The sequence below is a fragment of the Theropithecus gelada genome, chromosome 2, assembly GCF_003255815.1.
Source record: "Theropithecus gelada isolate Dixy chromosome 2, Tgel_1.0, whole genome shotgun sequence".
NCBI lineage: Eukaryota > Metazoa > Chordata > Mammalia > Primates > Cercopithecidae > Theropithecus > Theropithecus gelada.
The window spans coordinates 176,303,531-176,325,265 of record NC_037669.1 but is presented as its reverse complement, the minus strand read 5'-3'; the positions used below and the strand labels follow the sequence as shown (position 1 = coordinate 176,325,265).

The 21,735-nt window shown below is 36.1% G+C and overlaps 1 protein-coding gene across 5 annotated transcripts in view; it reads right to left on the bottom strand.

The window, feature by feature from the left end:
* RBMS3 (RNA binding motif single stranded interacting protein 3) overlaps nucleotides 1-21,735 on the bottom strand; it is a 760,896-nt gene that overhangs the window by 235,514 nt on the left and 503,647 nt on the right. The window lies entirely within an intron of this gene.

Here is a 21,735-nt window from a genome sequence, read left to right as displayed (position 1 = left end):
ACTAGATACTGACATGCAAGGCTTTAGACTAAAAGTAAAATAAGTAGCATGTTACAAATAGGGCATAAACAAATTGGGCATATAAGCTAAAATAACTTGCTTTATTTCATTGACATGTGGGCACATGCTATTTGTCAGGCGCAAACAATGTTCTTTGGACAATGCACGTTAAAATGATCATGGGTTATATTTAAGTAAGTATTGAGTTAGTCTAGAACCTTTAAAATGCCGCTATCAAAACAATCAAATAATTGAGCATATATATATATATATATTTTTTTTTTTTGCTGTAAGAACCGGGGTTATGTTATACAAACAATAGATACATTTATCCATACCCTTGGACTAAAGGTCAGCTTTGCTGTTCATATAATATGAGAAACAGTAGAAAGTCGTCTAAGAATCCATAGAAGAAAGACTGTGGTTGGTGGTATTGACTTTGTCACTGCCTGGTCAGATAGATAAACAGCAGTATGTGAGCAAATAGCCCATAAAGTAGATTCCTGGGCTGATCCTTAATCTGATATTCCTAAGGGCTCCTGGTTTATACTCAGACTTGCTGTCAGGTTTTAACAATAGAGTAAGAGTGTTACAGGGGTACAAAAACACCAGAAAAAATAAGCACACTTTCCAGGCCTAAACATCCATGATGCAAAATATCCACAATGCATATTGTCTTTCAAATGATAGTTTGGGAGTTTCAGAAAAAGAAAAGGGGAGATGTTGGAAGCTGTGGACAACTTAATCCTAAAAGTCAATAAATATTACAGCAGCTCCCATTTATTGAATATACATATATGCTATAATTCTCACAACAACCTCAAAATGTAGGTACGAATGGCCTGATTTTATGGATCAGGAAATTAAGATGAAAGAGCTGGTAAAGAGAAGTGGTATAATTTGAACCCACGCCAGTCTTTAAGGCCTAGCGTCTTCCCACTTATGCTTTGTAAGGCATGAGAAAAAGAGCAGAAATTTCTATAAGGCCACCATATTTTACTGTGTCATAAAATAAATACAGTGAGAAGGAATTTGCTTTCGAATGTTTTGTCTTTTATGGCACAGAAAAACTTAGCTTATAAATGAGGAAGAAAAAATAAATGAAATATTTGGATTTTCTTTCACAAGCCAGGAAGTTAAGATTAAGAGCAATGATTTTGGCCAGGCACGGTGGCTTGCGCCTTTAATCACAGCGCTTTGGGAGGCCAATGCAGGCAGATCATTTGCGGTCAGGAGTTCGAGACCAGCCTGGCCAACATGGTGAAATGCCATCTCTACTAAAAATACAAAAATTAGCCAGGCATGGTGGTAGGCACCTGTAACCCTAGCTACTCAGGAGGCTGAGGCAGGAGAATTGCTTGAGCCCAGGAGACAGAGGTTGCAGTGAGCAGAGATCACACCACTGCATTCCAGCCTGGGCAACAGAGTGAGACTTTGTCTCAAAGAAAAAAAAAAAAAAGATTCTTCAAGTTTGGTACTAGTAACACAGTTAAACCACAGTGGAGTTTCCTAGTAACCTGGAACTGACCTCCATTTCTGTTTCAACATAAGAAACATTACAGTTTTGGCTTTTGATATGGCTTTAAATAAATAATGTAAAACTTCTTCATACTACCCTATAGTAGCATATTAACTTACACTGCCTTTCAATAGTACAACTGTTATGATCCACTTTATTTATTCTGGTTACGGGTGTGTGTGTGTGTCGCATGTGCTCATGTGCTCATGAGGGAAGGGAACAGGTGGGGAAGCAAGCAGTGAGATACTAGGTATGTAGTTTCAGGTAATTTTTCTCCTGACAAAAGGGTCACATAAACTGAGAAAATTTGACAAATCATATAAAAGAGCAAAATATTGTGATATGGAAAAAACGTGTGTTCTCAGAGACTGGTTTCTATAAAGTAAGACGTCAACCAGTCACCATTAAAAGAAAAGGTTTTGTTTTGCTTTGTTTTTACACTTTACTTTTCAAAAAAAAAAAAGTACACTATTGAATAAACAGAAATTGTTCTGGATCCTCAGGAAAAAAAATACTACAGAGTTCTAAAACTGCATTGCTATGATTAGTTATTAATATAAAATTGTATGTAATAGTATAGTTCTTGTATATAACCTTTGAAATTTGATGATTTTATGATGTATAGCCTTTTTTCTAATAAGTAGCAATAGTGACAATTGTCAAATATTGTGACAAAGTCTTACATAGAAAATATCTCATAAATTATTTTATATTTGGTTCTATGTCATTCAAACTTTATGTGTAAGATATATGAATATGTTTTTTCCAATAACATATTTATAGAAAGCAAGTTTCTTTAAAGGGAATACCTAATACTGTGTCTTTAACTGCTAAACTCTTTTCTCTCATCCTCTCTCCTCTTGTCTCCACCCCTTCCCTCCTCTCCCTTCCTGACTTAAGACATAACCATAAAAATGGAGGAGGGGGAAATGCTATAATGGTAAAAAAAAATATTAACGCCTTTCTGAAAACCATTTAGATAATCAGTTAACAGAGTTCAAAAGGGCAGGGAGTGAATAAAACTGAATATTTTTCCCTGCACTGCATCAGACCAGCACAAATTGATTAATTTTCAAGAAGTTAACACTGATTAGTATTCTCTGTGTTGGCTTTGATTCCTAAATGCCATTCAGTATACGTGGTGCATCTATTATGTGATGTGAGCAGAGGGAGCTAAAATGGACAAACACTGACTATAAATCTTGTTGAAGTTGTCCATGAGGAACAAAGGCTGTGGGAAAAGAGTATCAAAATATATCAGCTAACTTTTCCCACCTATTTTCTGATATAACTAAAGCTCCCAATGGGCCAGAGGGTGTGGAGATGCCTTTATACCATTATTGTAGGAGCAAATAGACAGAGACAGCTAGATATAAATCACAAGGAGTAACAAAATTTTAGGATTGGCTTTCTAACAGCTTTCATTTTTGTTTTCATCAATGTAAATTTTATATGTAAAAGAGTGTAGATCGTTTTAATGAAGTGTATACTTTAAATGTATTAAAATGAATTATTCAGGGACACAGCAGGAAAGCAACAGATGTACCCATCTGAGGGGGGTCATGCTTAGTTTCATTTGATGAATATTTGTTTTGTTGCTTTGAAAAATTAATGCAATGAAATATTTAAAATGAATAAGGACGTTTTAAATTGACTTGGAGAAAAAGTCTTCCCTTCCAGGATTTCTTTTTTTTGTTGTTGTGCCATTGGCATTAAGGAGAATAGTATTACCACAGTGTGTTTTGATGTGTTAAAAAAAAAAAAGTTGCAGGGAATATTTACTAGGTGTAAATATTTGATTACTCATCATGCATGGAGAAATCGCATTTAAAGACAAGTTTTGAAATGTGGGAAATCTCAAGCATATCCTGTCACTCAGACAACTCAGAAAAAAGTGAAAGGCTTGACCGTTTGGAAACTTTGATGATTTGGTGGAGGAAGATAGAGGATTATGTAATACTGGAATTGCTTTGACCATCTGTGTTAGAAGTTTCTTCAATGGCCCTCTTATCTTGTAGCTTAGTTTAGCTTTAGGTCAACTCCATTTATGGATGATTGAGAGGCATTGACCATTATTTCCTAAGTGAGATTTGGCTGCTGTCACTGGTAAATCAATGACATTGCTTAAGACTGCCTGTGAAATAGTTGCTAATATTTAAAGAACTTGAAGAAAAAGAATAACTTCGTATCCTCAACATTAAGATTAGATTGTACAATCCCTTGTGATTACTTAAAAAAAAAAAAAAAAAAAAAAAAAAAAAAAGCAGAGGGTACAAATCGTGCCAATTGATGTTGCAAAAAGAACTTGGGTGTATAAAATGATTTCGAAGATCCAAATGATGTACTAATTAAATCCAGAGTCATCAAAAATTCTACTGTTGCAACAATGTCTGACAATATGTATTTGATAGATGTGGTTATTATGGGTACAGACACCGAATTGCATCACTATGTCATTTGGTCAGCTTAGTTTCAAATAGGCTTAGGTGAGGGTTCTATAAAACTTAACCTTCTTAAAATTTTTGCTAAATTCTTTGGTGAAAAGCATAATATGCCAAAAACAACAGTGTTAGCACATTTCCAATTCTGGGAAAAACCTCATATTCCATTCTGTATATGCTATAGAGTTAGTTGTTGTGTTTGTTTGTTTGTTTGCCAATAAAGTAAAAGAAGAGAGAAAATTGATTTCAGGACAATTTTGACACAGCCCTCTGCCTCTTCTTTCCTTCCTTTCTCCCTGCCACCTTTGTCACCCTTTTCTCCTTCTCTTTCTTTCTCCCTTTCTCTTTTTCTCTTCTTTCCTTTCTTTCCCCCTCCCTCCTCCTTCCTTCCTTCCTTCCTTCCTTCCTTCCTTCCTTCCTTCCTTCCTTCCTTCCTTCCTTCCTTCCTCCCTCCCTCCCTCCCTGCCTCCCTCCCTCTGTGTCACACCTTGGTAATTATCACAATATTTCAAGCTTTATTATTATTATTTTATCTGTGATGGTAATCTGTGATCTATAATATTTATGTTTTGTGGCACCATGAGTAGCACCCATTTAAGACAGCAAACTGAATTGATAAATGTATGTTCTGACTCTTCCTGACCAGATGTTCCCCCATCTCTTTCTTTCTCCTCAGGCCTCACCATTTCCTGAGATACAACAGCATTGAAATTAGGCCAATTAACAACCCTACAATGACCTCTAAGTGTTCAGGTGAAAGAAAGAATTGCCTGTCTTTCACTTGAAACCTGAAAACTGAATTGGTAAGTAGTTTAAACAAAAATAAATGATTTTGACTCATTAGATTATGATACCCATACCTACCAAATGCCCTCTATTTACATAAATATTGCATTAGCATTTACTATATCACTTCTGGGAGTATTAATCTATCAATCACACTGAATATCATCCCTACTATGCCTACAAGGAATAATATTATCATTATTCATTATAAATACCCTCACAGCTTTAAATATACACTTCCTTCTAGCAAATATTAGCTAGGAATAATTAAGCTTAGTCTGAAAGACATGTCAAAGGTCGAGATAGTCTGAAAGCTAGGCCTTTGTACCAGTTAGCCAAGCTGTTAATGCAAAAGAAAAGTTCTTGATGAAAATTTAAAATGCAACTGCAGTGAACACATGAACGATAAGAAAGCAAAACCACCTTATTGCTGATCTGGAGAAAGTTTTAGTGGTCTGGATAGAAGATCAAACTAGCTACATTTCTTAATGCCAAAGCCTAGTCCAGAGCAAGATCTTAACTCTATTCAATTCTACGAAGGCTAGGAGAGGTGAGAGAAAGCTGCCGAAAAAAAGTTGGAAACTGGCAGTTTGCTTCATGAGGTTTTAGGAGACAAGCTGTTTCTATAACATAAAACTGCAAAGTGAAGAAACGTGCTGATGCAGAAGCTGCAGCAAGTTATCTAAAAGATCTAGCTAAGATAATTTATGAAGGTGGCTACACTAAACAATAGATTTTCAATATAGATGAAATATCCTTATATTGGAAGAAGAGGCATCTAGGACTTTGCCAGTTAGAGAAGAGAAGTCAATGCCTGGCCTCAAAACTTCAAAGGAGAGGCTGACTCTCTCGTTAGGTGCTAATGGAGTAGTGACTTTAAATTAAAGCCAATGTGACCAGGCTCGGTGGCTCAAGCCTGTAATCCCAGCACTTTGGGTGGCTGAGGCAGACAGATCACGAGGTCAGGAGGTCGAGACCATCCTGGCCAACATGGTGAAACCCTGTCTCTATTAAAAGTACAAAAAATTAGCGCGGTGTGGTGGGGTGTGCCTGTAGTCCCAGCTACTCTGGAGGCCGAGGCAGGAGAATCGCTTGAACCCAGGAGGTGGAGGTTGCAGTGAGCTGAGATCATGCCACTTCACTCCAGCCTGGGTGACAAAGTAAGACTCCATCTAAAAAAAAAAAAAGATTCCTTTCAAAATATTACTTCTCATTAATTATGCACCTGGGTCACCCAAGAGCATTGATGGAGATGTACAAGAAGATGAATGTTGTTTTCGGGCCTGCTAACACAACATCCATTCTGCAGCCCATGGATCAAGAGTAATTTTTACTTTCAAGTCTTACAATTTTAGAAATATATTTCATAATGCTATAGCTGTCATAGATAGTGATTCCTCTGATAGATCTTGGAAAATTACATTTAAACCCTTCTGGAAGGAATTCACCATTCTAGATGCCATTAATAACACTTGTCATTTATGAAAGAAGATCAAAATATCCACATTAACAGGAGTTCGGAAGAAGGTGTTTAAACACTCATGGATGACTTTAAAGGGTTCAAGACTTCAGTGAAGGAAGTCACTACAGATGTGGTAAAAACAGCAAGAGAACTAGAAGTGGAGCATGGGGCTGGGCATGGTGGCTCAGGCCTGTAATCTCAGTACTTTGGAAGGCAGAGGCAGGAGGATCACTTGAAGCCAGGAATTTGAGACAAGGCTGGTCAACTAAGTGAGACCCTGTCTATAAAAACAAACAAACAAACAAACAAGAATAACAAAAAATGAGGCAGACATGTTGTCACTTGCCTATAGTCCTAGCTATTCAGCAGGCTGAGTTGAGAGGATTGCTTGAGCCCAGGAGTTTGAGGCTGTAGTGTGTTACGATCACGCCCCTGCACTCCAGCCAGAGCAACAGAGTGAGACTCTGTCTCTGAAAAAAAAAAAAAAAAAAAAAAAGAAAGAAAGAAGGAGGAGGAGGAGAAGGAGGAGGAGAAGTGGTGGTAGTGGTGCAGCCTAAAGATGTGGCCAAATTGATGCAATCTCATGGTCAAACTTCAATGGATCAGGAGTTGTTTCTCATGGATAAACAAAGAAAGTGATTTATTAAGATGGAAATCTAGTGTTAAAAATGCTGTGAACATTGTTGAAATGACAACAGAAGATTTCGAATATTACATAAACTTAGTTGATAAAGCAGCAGCCGAGTTTGAGAAGATTGACTCCAGTTCTGAAAGAAGTTTTACTGTGGGTAAAATGCTATCAAACAGCATCTCAGGCTACAGATAAATCTTTTGTGAAAAGGAGTCAATTCATCTGCCAAACTTCATTGTTTTCTCATTTTAGGTAATTGTCACAGCCACCCCAACCTTCAGCACCCGCCACCCTGATTACTCTGCACCCATCTACATCAACACAAGACCATCCACCAGTAAAAAGATGATTACTTGCTAAAGACTTAGATAATTAGCACTTTTAGCAACAAAGTATATTTTAATTAATGAATATACATGTTTTTAGGCACAATGCTATTGCTTACTTAATAAGTTACAGTATAGTGCACACGTAACTTTTATATGCACTGGGAAACCAAAATATTATTGAGATTCAGTTTATTGTGATATTTGCTTTATTGCAATAGTCTGGAACTGAACCCACAATATCTCTGAGGTATGCTTATACATTGGTCATCCTTTACTATTGAATCATACAGAGTTATATGATTTGTTCATATCCATTTCCTACCCCTCTGGAATCAACTGGCATAGGAACTGTGTTTTATTCAAAATAGGCTGGTACACTGTAGCTACTAAATCCATTTAATTCCCTTTCATAAAATTCTATTCCTATTTTTCAATTAATCAGTGAATTGATGTGTCAGCCTAATATTCCTTCCTGCTAACAATGCATAGAATTTTGGAATTGGACCTTTACAAGTCATCTTGTTGTCCCCTTCCCGCCTTCCTCCCAGTTTACAGAGGAGAAAAATGAGTCCAAGATATTTTAAGAAATATACTCAAGGTTAAATTTCTGTATTATGGACTCAAATCTAATTCTACTGCCATTTATCAGTTAATTAATTCAACAAACATTTGTTGAGCTTATGTGTGATATACGATATTAGGCTAGAGATATAACAATGAACGAAACTACGTTCTGGATTTCATAAAGTTGATGCTCTGGTGTGGGGAAATGGAAATTAATTAGTAAACAAATCAATTAGTTATCCACTTAAATAACGAGAAGAAAATAATGCTCTATTTTGTCTTGCTACTCATGTATGTAGTTAACCAGGAAAATGCAAAGATACATTTTAAATATGTACTCAGCCTCGAGGTTTTCAGAGGTGGAGTATATCTCTGATGCACATCCAAGACTGAGCACGAATTTCCCAGGGTTACTGGCTTCCACTTTCTGTGAGAGCATATATACACATCTGTGATTTCTGTCCTCTCCCAGGAAATCCTGGATTGCTAACAAGCACTTACAAAAGAGAGAGAAAGGTACCAGCCATGCAGTTTTGTTCAGCTTCCTTCTTGTGCCCTTTCCTAATCCCCATCAAACAACAGCTGAGATAATGGAAGAGGCAAGGAGAGAAGTACTTCCTATGATAACACACATGAAGCCTACGGAATCTGATGGGGTCTGGTAATAGCAAAACTGAAAATGCCCATGTCAGCAAACAACCCACAGCTTCAAAAAATAGTACTGATGAGTTGAGAATGGGAATCATAGAGTTATGCTACCATAACACACACGCGTTTTAAAGGAAGACCTGCAAGAAAGAAATTGAATTTGTTAGATTATTTCTCCCAACCCTTTAGCAAATTGTTTTGTCCTGTGTCCTATTCTTTATCACCTGTGGATAGCTGTGTACCGGGCACATGACTATGTGTACATTCACAAAATGAATCTCCTACACTTGACGATTCAAGACAGTCAAAGGTCTCTTCAGAGACCAGCAGAGCTTGATAGGTCCATGATTCACTTATGGTCTCAAATTGTTATAAAGTCATGTGCCTGAAAGTCCATTTACATTCATGATTCAAGGTCCATATCATGTGTGGTTTGTTTGTTTGTTTGTTTGAGATGGAGTCTTGCTCTGTCACCTAGACTGGAGTGCAGTGACGAGATCTTGGCTCACTGCAAGCTCAGCCTCCCGGGTTCAGGCCATTCTCCTGCCGCAGCCTCCTGAGTAGCTGGGTCTACAGGCGCCCGCCATCACGCCCGGCTAATTTTTTGTATTTTTAGTAGAGACGTGGTTTCACTGTGTTAGCCAGGATGGTCTCAATCTCCTGACCTCGTGTTCCGCCCGCCTCGGCCTCCCAAAGTGCTGGGATTACAGGTGTGAGCCACCGCGCACGGCCACCATGTGGTTTTAAGATGCTTCTCTGTGGAGAGAGCTAAGGAACAACTGAGAGGAATTGCGTCAGTAGGAACAGTCCATCAACAAAATCTCAGGGTCCAATGGTGTATTAGGTTGTTTATGCATTACTGTAAAGAAATACCTGAGGCTGGGCAATTTATAAGAAAAGAGGTTTAATTGGCTCACGGTCTTGCAGGCTGCACCAGCATAACTCTAGCAACTGCTTGTGGTGAGGGACTCAGGACACTTACAATCATGGCAGAAGACAAAGGGGAAGCAGGCATGTACCATGGCAAGAATAGGAGCAAGAGAGTGAGGAGGCAGATGCCTTCTAACCAATCCGATTTTATATGAACTTAGAGTGAGAACTCATTTATTATTGTTAGGGTAGCACCAAGCGATTCATGAGAGATCCACTTCCATGACCCAAACACCTCCCACCAAGCTCCACCTCCCGCATTGGGAATTACATTTCAACATGAGATTTGGAGGAGACAAACATCCAAACTATATCAAACAGGATTCCACATTCACTAGGAAGGACCAAAGAATGACCATGCATCTCTGAACAAGCATGTAAGTCACATCAGTGAAACTAAGCTTCATAGAATGCAATGTGCGCATGATTCTCATCTGATTACCAGCTTAAAGATACAACTAGCTAAAAGAGAGTTGGTGTTGACCATGTTTATAATGAGTCAAAATTGTTTTGATTAAGCTCTTCAAAATGGAATACATTTCTTGAATAAGATCAGGCATCATTATCCATCTTAAATTAGAGAGGATATTGTTTGGAGAAATGGATGCTATATAAAATTACTTTTTTAGCAATAGAAAATGTGACATGCTTTTTTATTATTCACTGATTTCATAATTCACTTAATAAATATTAAATAAACCCAAATTATCATCTAAGAATCATTCAGGTTCTTAGTATACAGAAGTGAAAAAAAAAATTACAAAGAGTCTTAACTTCCCCAAAAGCTAACATTCTAACATTCTAGGCAGAATTATGTAGCTTACTAGGTTTCTCTTTTTGCTTTTTTTTTTTTTTTTTTTTTTTTGAGATGGAGTCTCACTCCGTCGCCCAGACTGAAGTGCAGTGGTGCAATCTTGCCTCATTGCAACCTCTACTTCCCGGGTTCAAGCAATTCTCTTGCCTCAGCCTCCTAAGTAACTGGGATTACAGGTGCATACCACCACACTCAGCTAATTGTTTTGTATTTTTAGTAGAGACAGGGTTTCACCACATTGGCCAGACTGCTTTTGAACTCCTGAACTCAAGTGATCCACCCCCTTGGCCTCCCAAAATGCTGGGATTACAGGCATGAGCCACCGCACCCAGCCAGCTTTTCCTTCCAGGAAGTTCAATTATAGTTCGAGTCTTAGCTTAGATGTCATGCCCATGCTCTACCAAAAGTTTAATGTTCCTTTTACTACTTTTCTTTATTGCTTTGCTTTGGTTCCATTTATCCATATGTTTTGTTTTATCTGTGATTAAGTAAACTCAAATCTATTTTTGTTAAAACTGGAAGTTGGTGAGGTATAAATGATTATTTAATTAAGGAATAAATAATTAAGAGAAAAATAAACGGCATTTTTGCTCCCTCTTTTCCTGTTTCATTTGGCCAGGCTTTGATTCTCCTGTAAGATCTCAGCTGATATCAAATCCTGGCCCAGTCACTTATTAAGTGTTTGTGGCAAATACTTGAAATTCTGTAGAATTCTTTAAACTTTTAATCAGAAATGACAAAATTAAGTTGTAGGTTTCTGGGAACAAAATGTAATGTTCCACAAGCACTTAGAACAGTACTTGGCATCATTGGTGTTTTATCAATATCTGTTCTATTTAACTCCCTCTTTCTCTATCCTATTTTAGTGAGCAATAGTTACTACAAAAGGGAGATAAAAATATGCAGTGATGCTCACATGTAGCAAGCCAAAGTGGGCTTTCTATCATAAGAGCCTTTGAGTGTGCTGATGATCGTGTAAGAAGATATTTTGAGTTTCACAATATTTTGAGTCTCTAAACCCACCGTTTAAAGTAGTAGGTTGCCTGTACTTTTTTATAATTATGAAGATCTCTATTTAATTGGTCTTAAACTGAGTATATATTGCATATATGTTGCATTTATTGACAATTTACAATAAGCCAGTGACTATGGGCTCACATGCCCATAGCTCATTGGATTCTCAGGAGAAATCTCTGGGGTAGGTGTTATTATTCTCATGACGCAAAGAAAGTTCTTTGCCCAGGGTTCCACGGCTGTGTATCTGGTGGCACTATGGTCAAAATTCGAGGTTTAGTGCCAGTGACTACCTTCTTAGCTACTAACTAGTACCACTAGTACTAGTATCAAACCGAGGCAAATATATTGAAACTGTGTTTGCTTAAGCTCCTGACAAATATGTTGTTTGTTTGGGTTAGGTTACAGATTAAGAAGAAATACAACCACAGCTTCTACTGGGAGTTCCAGCCATGTTTGAATTCATGCAGGTCTTCCCCACAGCTACATCCAGACCTCCATTTAGAAGTGAGTCTAAACTGCTCATGGAAGTTACTCTACCCATTGTCAGGCAATCCTGGCTTAAGAGTCATGCTGGCATTACAGATAGACAGCACGGTGAGGAAGTTAAGTACAGTTCTTAGAAACATTTTGGTAAAATGAATCCTGTTTAAGACATATGTTTAATATGCACTAATTGATTGAATAATCATAACTCTGCTCTTGTCACCTTGAGGAGTGCTTGGGAGAGTAGTAGTATTTATTTATTTATTGTTGGTTTCTGAAAGCTCTTCTTCACATAGGACTTCATCACCATCCCTGGAGATGACAATTAGTTATTGAGAGTCCTTCTGTTTCCCCTCATATCACACTTCGCCCAACCAAAATAAATCAAAATAAGTGACTTTTCAGTCCTCTCAAATAGTCCCTCACCATTAATGTAGAAAATATGTTCTCCAGATAATTCTTTTTTATTTTTCAAAAAAAAAATTCTTTTTTTTATTTTCTTAAGGGATTTAAAAAATAATTTGCCTTCCATGTGACAGTAGAAAGTTTTTTTTTTTTTTTTTTTTCCAGAGAAAACTTTGTAGATGGCCTGAAATTCCCTTGGGGCCCCCTCAGACAGACGGATGGTGAAATCAAGCCCCATCTGCATCTGGGGCTTAGCATAGTGCTTGGTGCAAACAAGAGGCTCCAAAAGGTAGCTGTTGGATGGGTGAGAATGTTGAATGTGCCTTGAAGGAGTAGAAGAGTTTGTCCTCAAACATCAGTGTGCAGGCTAGTGCTTCTCTTGCTGCTTCTTTCTGATCTATGTTTATGGTAAATTAGAGGAGTAATGTGGCCAATACTGAAGTCTAGTCAATCTTATGAACTGCGTTCACAACAAATAAGGTTCTTGCATCTCTTCCTAGGAAGGAAAGTGTCCTCAACACACCACAAAACAAATAAAAAACAAACAATAAGTAAGCGTCTCTGATGCTAATAAGCCCTTCTTTGTGTTTTATCAAAAATGTGAACCTGAAATCTAAATCTTATTAAAAATATATTTTAAAAAAATTTTATTTTCTATTTTTTTTAACTTTGATTTAAAGTTCAGGGGTACAAGTGCATAGGTAAACTTGTGTCATGGAGGTTTGTTGCATCATCCAGGTTTTAAACCTAGTACCCATTAGTTATTTTCCTGATCCTCCCCCTCCTCCCACCCTCCACCTCTCAAAAGTCCTCAGTATGTGTTGTTCCCTTCTATGTGTCCATGTGTTCTCATCATTTAACTCCCACGTATAAGTGAGAGCATGCAGCATTTGGTTTTCTGTTCCTGTGTTAGTTTGCTAAGGATAATAGCCTCCAGGTTCACCATGGAATACTATGCAGCCATAAACGAGAATGAGATCACATCCTTTGCATGAATAAAAAATTAGTATTTACTGAGCATTTGCCCTGTGCAAGTGTTTTACTGGATCTTTATATTGATTATTTTATTTAACCTTCAATTTCATCTCCAGAAAACTTTTTTGATCACTTAATCTAAAGTAGACTGCATCTTATTCTTTTTCATCAAATCCTGTTGTTTTCCTTTATAGAATTATCAAAATATATAACTATTTATTTACAGAACATTCCATTATCAATTGTCTTCCACCCTAACACTAAGCTTCACAATCCAGGATCATAACAATTTTGTTTGTTATTGTATTTTCAGGGCCTCACATTCTGCCATGTTCATGGTAGAGATTGAATAAATATTTGCTGAGCAAAGGAATAAATTACAGCATAGAGGGGTAGTTTCACACAAGTCATTTTCCTAAGTACTGTCTTTAAAAAAAAAATTGCTTCATCTACTCTATAAAATAATTAGGGGTGCTAACAAAAATAGCTATACTCCACTCCAAAAGTCTTCATTGCAGAGTTTAGGACATCCTAAAGCAAGGTCGAAGTAAATCAGTGATGTTGACCTATATTTGTGATGATAATGATGGTGATAAATATTGCTATGGCAAATATTTACTGAATACTTAACATGTGGTTGCTCTGTTTTAAAGACTTTACATATATGACCTTATTTAACTTAATAATCCTATGAGGTAGATGCCTTCATTGTTCTTATTATATCGATGAGAATGCTGAGTCAAAGGGAGGGTAAGTCACTTGCTCCAGGTCATACAGCTAATATGTGGTACAGAGGGGATTCTGATCTAGACAGTCTGGCTCCAGAGTTCATGATGTCTTTTTTTAAGATAAGGCCAAGATGCAACAATATGTGCACATTTTGGTAGATGACAAGACTAGAAAATTCAGTGAGTTTCAGAGGATTAAGCCAAAGAATGAAGAACAGTGCATTTCAAAGTAAGAACTTCATACAGAACATGGACAACAGTGAGACATACTTGAACTCCGTTTGCTAGGAGGTGAAATGCAGTTTGGATTAGTACCTATTTTTTGATAACTGGAATTGAGACGATAAAAAATGAATGATAATTATGGACTGACACAGGGAACCGATGTTTGGATACTGGTTTTTATCCACTTTCTCTCCTTTTTAACCCTCTGTCACTTTTAGATAGGAAAATATCAGAAACACAAAAAGACATCATAGTGTTACACAGTGAACAGTTGTGATTTTATAAAAATGAATTCTGGTCCCATGTACCTATGTTTTTATTTTAATAAGTGATTTAAAGGTCAAGATCATAGATGTTTCTGGTTAACCTAAAAACATATGATAAACTACAATATAATTTAAAAAGCAAATTCGGAGATTAAGATTTGTCATTATGTTTCATTTAAAAAAATGGTCATTTTAGAAAAATAAGTAAGTTGGTAATAATGATTAAATGTAAGAATAACCATTATAAGATAGTGGCAATTCAAGTTTTTTTTTTGTTTTATGCTCATGAAGTTGCAATACAAATGCAAAATTTATTGGCAGATATTGTCACTGCTTTGTTGTTGGAAATCTCTACCGAGATATCCACAAACTAGCTTTTAGTGAACACTGCCAGGATGTTCTACGAGAGGAAGAGGTCCTGTCTTGGTTTTCATAGCTGAATACGATCAAGTTTAAGGACAGAGGAGAGTTTTAGTCACTTAATGATGGGTTCAACCACACTATGTGTAAGGTAACAAAATCCTCTACTCCTAATGATAAACAGTAAAATCTATTCCTTATACACTGGTTCGAGTTCAAAGCCATCTTTCAAAAAGGAATTTTCTAGAAGGAAAGAAAAATAGATGAAAACAACACTGAGCAAAGCTATTTGAATAACGAATACCAGCTAAAGCACACCACTGTTTGTTCTTTTTATCATTTGCTGTTGTTGTTTTTTAATGACATCCTGAGACTCCAAAGATGATAGATAAGAGGCTTTTAAGTGTCATTTCAACATATTTGGTCAGTTACTTTCATTGTGGAACATGGAATTTCTATTAAAACAGCAATACATAAAAAATAGGATTGACTGCAAGGCTTGAAGATGAGATCAATGCAGGAAATGGAAATGCATTTCTATGTGGCAGTATTTACATAATACCTATCTTCTAAAGAAATCAATGTTATTCACCTGTTCACCCCACTTACGCATGAGAGCCTCTTTAAAAAACAAAAACAAAAATAAACGGACTTCTAAAAGCAAGATGTGTTACAAGACTTCTTAAACCTACTGGTATAGAGGAATAGGTGCACCTTCTATCAGGGTTGAGATATGAGCCCATCTCCCACCAAATCTAACACTCAAGGCAGGGGAGAAGTCAAAGCTAAACAAATAGAATGGGTCTGCAGAGTGCAGTATCAGGGGACATTCACCAAAAAGAATTAAAAACTTTGAAATGCAAATGTAAATCAAATTTGTATTTTAAAGATCATGCTAACTGGGAAATTGTTTTCAATATCAAAGTATGAATACTCTTCTATTGAAACTTTAAAAATCTCAGTATTTTAAACTTCAAAATCCCTATAACTGACTCAAAAAGCAAGAAAATGAGGGCAGATACAAAAAAGGAGTCTTTTTGAAAATTAACACATTTTCCTGAATGTTTAGTCTCTTCCTGTAAAACACTTAGTAAATCACAATACCAGAGAAATGAAAGGTGGAAGGAGTATTGGATGGGTCATTTTAGAGAATCTCTGACATCTGTGTAGTCTTAGTCCCAATAGCATACTTCTGAGAGCGTTGATATTCACAGAAAACCATCAAGACAGGATATTCTAATGACTATACAAGGTCTGTGGTTACAGATTACTCATGAATGAATCATGCTCTTTGAAAATTCGTAGTACCGAACCACACAAAATATATTAATACCATCTACACTAAGTGAAAATGAATTATGTAACCAAATACTCATAATGGCCTGCTATACTTTACAAAAGATGCCTCACAAAATTGAGTGCTATCATGTGAGTGCTAAGTATGAGATCTAACCTTTATAGCGCAATTATATCTTGTTTTAATATAACGTTTTAAATTTCACATACTACTTTTTTACCTATATTTTAGAATAGATTTTTAAAGTAGTGCTTGAAATATTGAGCAAAAATATTTTCCCTATGTCAGTGCAGAAGAGAGCTGTATTTACTTCTGTAAAATGTGTTTACCATCAAAGAAAAGTGGAAAGGGATCTCCAGATGTTTGGATTGTCTTAGCTAAAATCACCTGTAAACATTCTAAAAGTTACCAGATAATGTAACACCTTCTGTCTTTAAGATTTTGAGTTGTGAGAGATAGAACATTGATAGCAATGCCTGTGAAGTGGAAGTGATTTTAAGCCACACTTCTGGGGTAGTAAGAAACCATTTTAGAACATCTGGCTATAATTTGAAATGACTGCCCAATGATGTCATAGTTTTCCTTTGGTTACAAGCGTTCAAAGTTGAAAGTGTCCTCCAGAAAATGATATTTTCCTCTAACTTTGAATTATGGATGCACAAATCATCAAATGCCCATATATGCAGGGGGCAGGCAAAATATAAATTCTAAAGTCATTATAAAACAGATAAGCAAAAAAGCCAGAGATATTATTTAAAAGAAGAGGAATGATGGGTGGTGGTGGGAATAACTCCCTCAAGTATTCAAACATTATGTAAAATACTGATTATCAAAGATAATAACACATGATTTGACTAGTAGGTCAATTAAGACAATTGAAATTTCAGGGAAATAAAAAAACATACATGGTGATTTCATAGAAGAAAATGTAACATTTGGATTCCATGCAAAGAATGTATTATTCAATAGCAGAACAACTGACTAACCATGAGGAAATTTTAAAAATTTAAATTAAAGCTGATTTCTCCATCTTACAACTAATGCTAAAATAAATTCTAGATGGCTTAAAAATTAGAGAAAAAATCAGTTACATTTTAATATTCTCAGTATGGGCATTTTATATATATATATATATGAATGAGATATTCAGATTTTAAAAAAGGATAAATATGTCTATCACCATTCACTATGTTTCTCTTTAGCCATTCAAGTTTTTAAAGGACATTATTTTAAATCATCTAAATGGCAAAAAAAAAAAATCATGAATGAAGTCAAAAGGTAAATAACTTATCAACTTTCATGTGATAAAGTTCTTGGAAATTAGGTTTTAAAAGGCCTAATTCAGTTGAAAAAATGGGCAAAGAATATGAACAATAGAGTTCAAGAACAGGAAGTATTAAAGGTCTAAACACATGAAAAAATGTTCAATCTTAGGTCACATTTCTCTTATTATCATTAAGACTACAATGTAGTAAACTTTTCACCTATTATATTAGCTAGGAAAAAGATTCATAACTATTATTTTGGCCAGGGTGTTGGGATACAGGACTTTTCACACTGGCTAGTGTGGGTGTGACTTAGGATAACCTATGGGGAAAATAATTTGGCAAAAGTTATCAAAATTAAATAAGCATATACTATATTACCTAGCAAGTGCAATTTATATATTTTCTTGTAGATAAGCTTGTATCAATGAGAAAAAAAGATACAAACGTTTAATTTTCATTTTTGTATTGTTCACAGTAAATAAAGATTGGAAACAACCTAGATCTCTGTAAGTAAAGAAATGTTTGAACATTTAAATAAAAAATATTGTACCTATATTCAATGGAATACTATATGGCCATCAAAAGTAATGTGACAGCTTTTCTTGTACCATTAAGAATGAACTTTAGGCCTGGCGCAGTGGCTCATGTCTGTAATCTCTGCACTTTGGGAGGCTGAGGTGGGCAGATCACAAGGTCAGGAGATCAAGATCATCCTGGCTAACACAGTGAAACCCCGTCTCTACTAAAAATACAAAAAATTAGCTGGGCGTGGTGGTGGGCGCCTGTAGTACCAGCTACTTGAGATGGTGGGGCAGGAGAATCACTTGAACCAGGGAGGCGGACGTAGCAGTGAGCCAAGCTCGTGCCACTGCACTCCTGCCTGGGATTTTAATTATCACTAAAATTACAAATTTTTAATTACCATGTTTTTCAAAAAAAAAAAAAAAAAAAAAAGAAAGAACTCCAAAGTACATTGCTAAGTGAAACAAAAGACAAGGTTTAGAGAAGGGTGTGTACTTGCCACTATTGGAGTGAAAATATAAACATATGTTTGGGATTCAGGAACAGTCTCTGGACACAAGGAATGTTGACAATAGCTTTTCGATGGAGAAACTTGGTTGGGTGGCTGTATCACAGGAAAGAAAAAGTATTTTTCACTGTGAAGCTTTTGAATTTTTAAATAATTGTACATATTACCAACTCAAAATCTAAAATAAATCAAATGTACATTAGAAGAATCCATCATAATGAAGTTTAAAATTTCCCAGGAAAAATAAATGGCTAAATACTTTAATATTTTAATTTTTTTAAAATTTCATTAGGTTTTGGGGGAACAGATGGTGTTTGGTTATATGAATAAGTTCTTTAATGATGATTTCTGAGATTTTGGTGCGCCCATGACCCTAGCAGCATACGCTGTACTCAATATGTGGCCTTTTATCTCTTGCCACCACCAACCATTTCTCCTGAGTCCCCAAAGTCCAATGTGTAATTCTTACGCGTTTGCATCCTCATAGCTTAGCTCCCACATATGAGAATATACAATGTTTGGTTTTCCATTCCTGAGTTACTTAGAATAATAGTCTCCAATTCCATCCAGGTTGCTGCAAATGCCATTATTTCATTCCTTTTTATGGCTGAGTAGTATTCCACGGTGTATATATACCACATTTCCTTTATCTACTCATTGATTGATGGGCATTTGGGCTGGTTCTGTATTTTTGCAATTGCAAATTTTGCTGCTATAAATATGAATGTGCAAGTATTTTTTTTGTGTGTGTGTAATGACTTCTTTTCCTCTGGGTAAATATGTAGTAGGGGGATTGCTAGATCAAATGGTATATCTACTTTTAGTTCTTTAAGGAATCTCCACACTGTTTACCATACTGATAGCACTAGTTTACATTCCCACCAACAATGTAAAAGTGTTCCCTTTTTACTAAACCCACACCAACATCTATTTTTTTAAATGTTTTTGATTATGGCCATTCTTGTAGGAGTGAGGTGGTATCACATTGTGGTTTTAATTTGCATTTCCCTGATAATTAGTGATGCTGAGTATTTTTCCATTTGCTTGTTGGCCATTTGTGTATCTTTTGAGCATTGTCTGTGCATGTCCTTAGCCCACTTTTTGATGGGGTTGTTTCTTTCTTGCTGATTTGAATTATTTTAGATTCTGGATATTAGTCCTTTTTCAGATGCATGAAGATTTTCTCCCACTCTGTGGGTTGTCTGTTAACTCTGCTTATTATTTCTTTTCCTGTGCAGAAGCTTTTTAGTTTAATTAAATCCCATCTATTTATTTTTATTTTTGTTGCATTTGCTTTCGAGTTCTTGGTCATAAAGTGTTTACCTAAGCCAATGTCTAGAAGGGTTTTTCTGATGTTATCTTCTAGAATCTTTATGGTTTCAGCTCTTATATCTAAGTCTTTAATCCATCTTGAGTTGATTTTTGTATAAGGTAAGAGATAAGGATCCAGTTTCATTCTTCTATATGTGACTTGCCAATTATCCCAGAACCATTTGTGAATAGGGTGTCCTTTCCCCACTTTATGTTTTCATTTGCTTTGTTGAAGATCAGTTGGCTGTAAATATTTGGCTTATTTCTGGGTTCTCTATTCTGTTCCATTGGTCTATATGTCTATTTTTATCACAGTACCATGCTGTTTTTGTGACTATGGCCTTGTAGTATAGTTTGAAGTCACGTAATGTGATGCCTCCAGATTTGTTCTTTTTGTTTAGTCTTACTTTGGCTAATGGGCTCGTTTTTGGTTCCATATAAATTTTAGGATTTTTGTTTTTTCTGGTTCTGTGAGGAATAATGATGGTATTAAGATGGGAATTGCAGACAGGTGGATCACGAGATCAGGAGATCGAGACCATCCTGGCGAACACAGTGAAACCCCGTCTCTACTGAAAAAATACAAAAAACTAGCTGGGTGAGGTGGCAGGCGCCTGTAGTCCCAGCTACTTGGGAGGCTGAGGCAGGAGAATGGCATAAACCAGGGAGGCGGAGCTTGCAGTGAGCTGAGATCCGGTCACTGCACTCCAGCCTGGGTGACAGAGCAAGACTCTGTCTCAAAAAAAAAAAAAAAAAAAAAAAAAGATGGGAATTGCATTGAATTTTTAGATTGCCTTTGGCAGTATGGTCATTTTCACAATATTGATTCTACCCATCCACAAGCACAGGATGTGTTTTCATTTGTTTGTGTTGTCTATGATTTCTTTCAGCAGTGTTTTGTAGCTTTCCTTGTAGAAGTCTTTCATGTTCTTGGTTAGGTATGTTTTTAAGTTTTGTTTTTTTTGTTTTTGTTTTTGCAGCTATTGTGAAAAGGGTTGAGTTCTTCATTTGATTTTCAGCTTCTCACTGTTGATGTATAGCAGAGATACAGATTTGTGTACATTAATTTTGTATCCTGAAACTTTGCTGAATTATATTATCAGTTCTAGCAGCTCTGTGGGTGAGTCTTTAGGGTTTTCTGGGTATACGATCATATCTTCAGCAAACAGTAACAGTTTGACTTCCTCTTTATCGATTCTGATGGCCTTATTTCCTTCTTCTGTTTGATTGCTCTGGCTAAAACCTCCAGTACTATCTATGTTCAACAGAAGTGGTAAAACTGGGAATCCTTCTCTTGTTTCAGTTCTCAGGGGAAATCCTTTCAAGTTTTCTCTGTTCAGTATAATGTTGGCTGTGGGTTTGTCATAGATGGCTGTTATTACCTTAAGGTATGTCCCTCTGTGCCGATTTTGCTGAGGGTTTAATCATAAAGAAATGCTGGATTTTTTCAAATGCTTTTTCTGCATCTATTGAGGTGATCATGTGATTTTTGTTTTTAATTCTGTTATGTGATACTATGTTATGTTCTACTGTGTTTATAGCATAGTTTGAAGTCAAGTAATGTGATGCCTCCAGATTTGTTCTTTTTGCTTAGTCTTGCTTTAGCTTAGTGGACTCTTGTTTGGTTCCATGTGAATGTTAGGATTTTTTTTCTAGTTCTGTGAAGAATAATATGGTATTAAGATGGGAATTGCATTGAATGTTTAGATTGCATATGTTAAACCATCCTTACATCCCTGATATGAAACCCACTTGATAATGGTGGATTATCTTTTTGATAAGCTGCTGGATTCATTTTGCTAGTATTTTGTTGAGGAATTTTGCATTTATGTTCATCAGGAATATTGGTCTGTTGTTTTCTTTTTTTTTGCTATGTCCTTCCCTGGTTGTGGTATTATGGTGATACTGGCCTTATAGAATGATTTAGGGAAGATTCCCTCTTTCTCTATCTTTTGGAATAGTGTCAATAGGACTGGCACCAATTCTTCTTTGAATGTCTGATAAAATTCAGCTGTGAATCCATGTGGTCCTGGACTTTTTGTTGGTGGCAATTTAAAAATTACCATTTCAATCTCACTGCTTGTTCGGAGATTCTATATCTTCCTGGTTTATTCTAGGAGGGTTGTATATTTTCTGGAATTTATCCATCTCCTTTAGATTTTCCAGTTTATGCATGTAAAGGTGCTCCTAGTAGCCTTGAATAATCTTTTGTATTTCTTTTGTATCAGTTGTAATATCTCCCATTT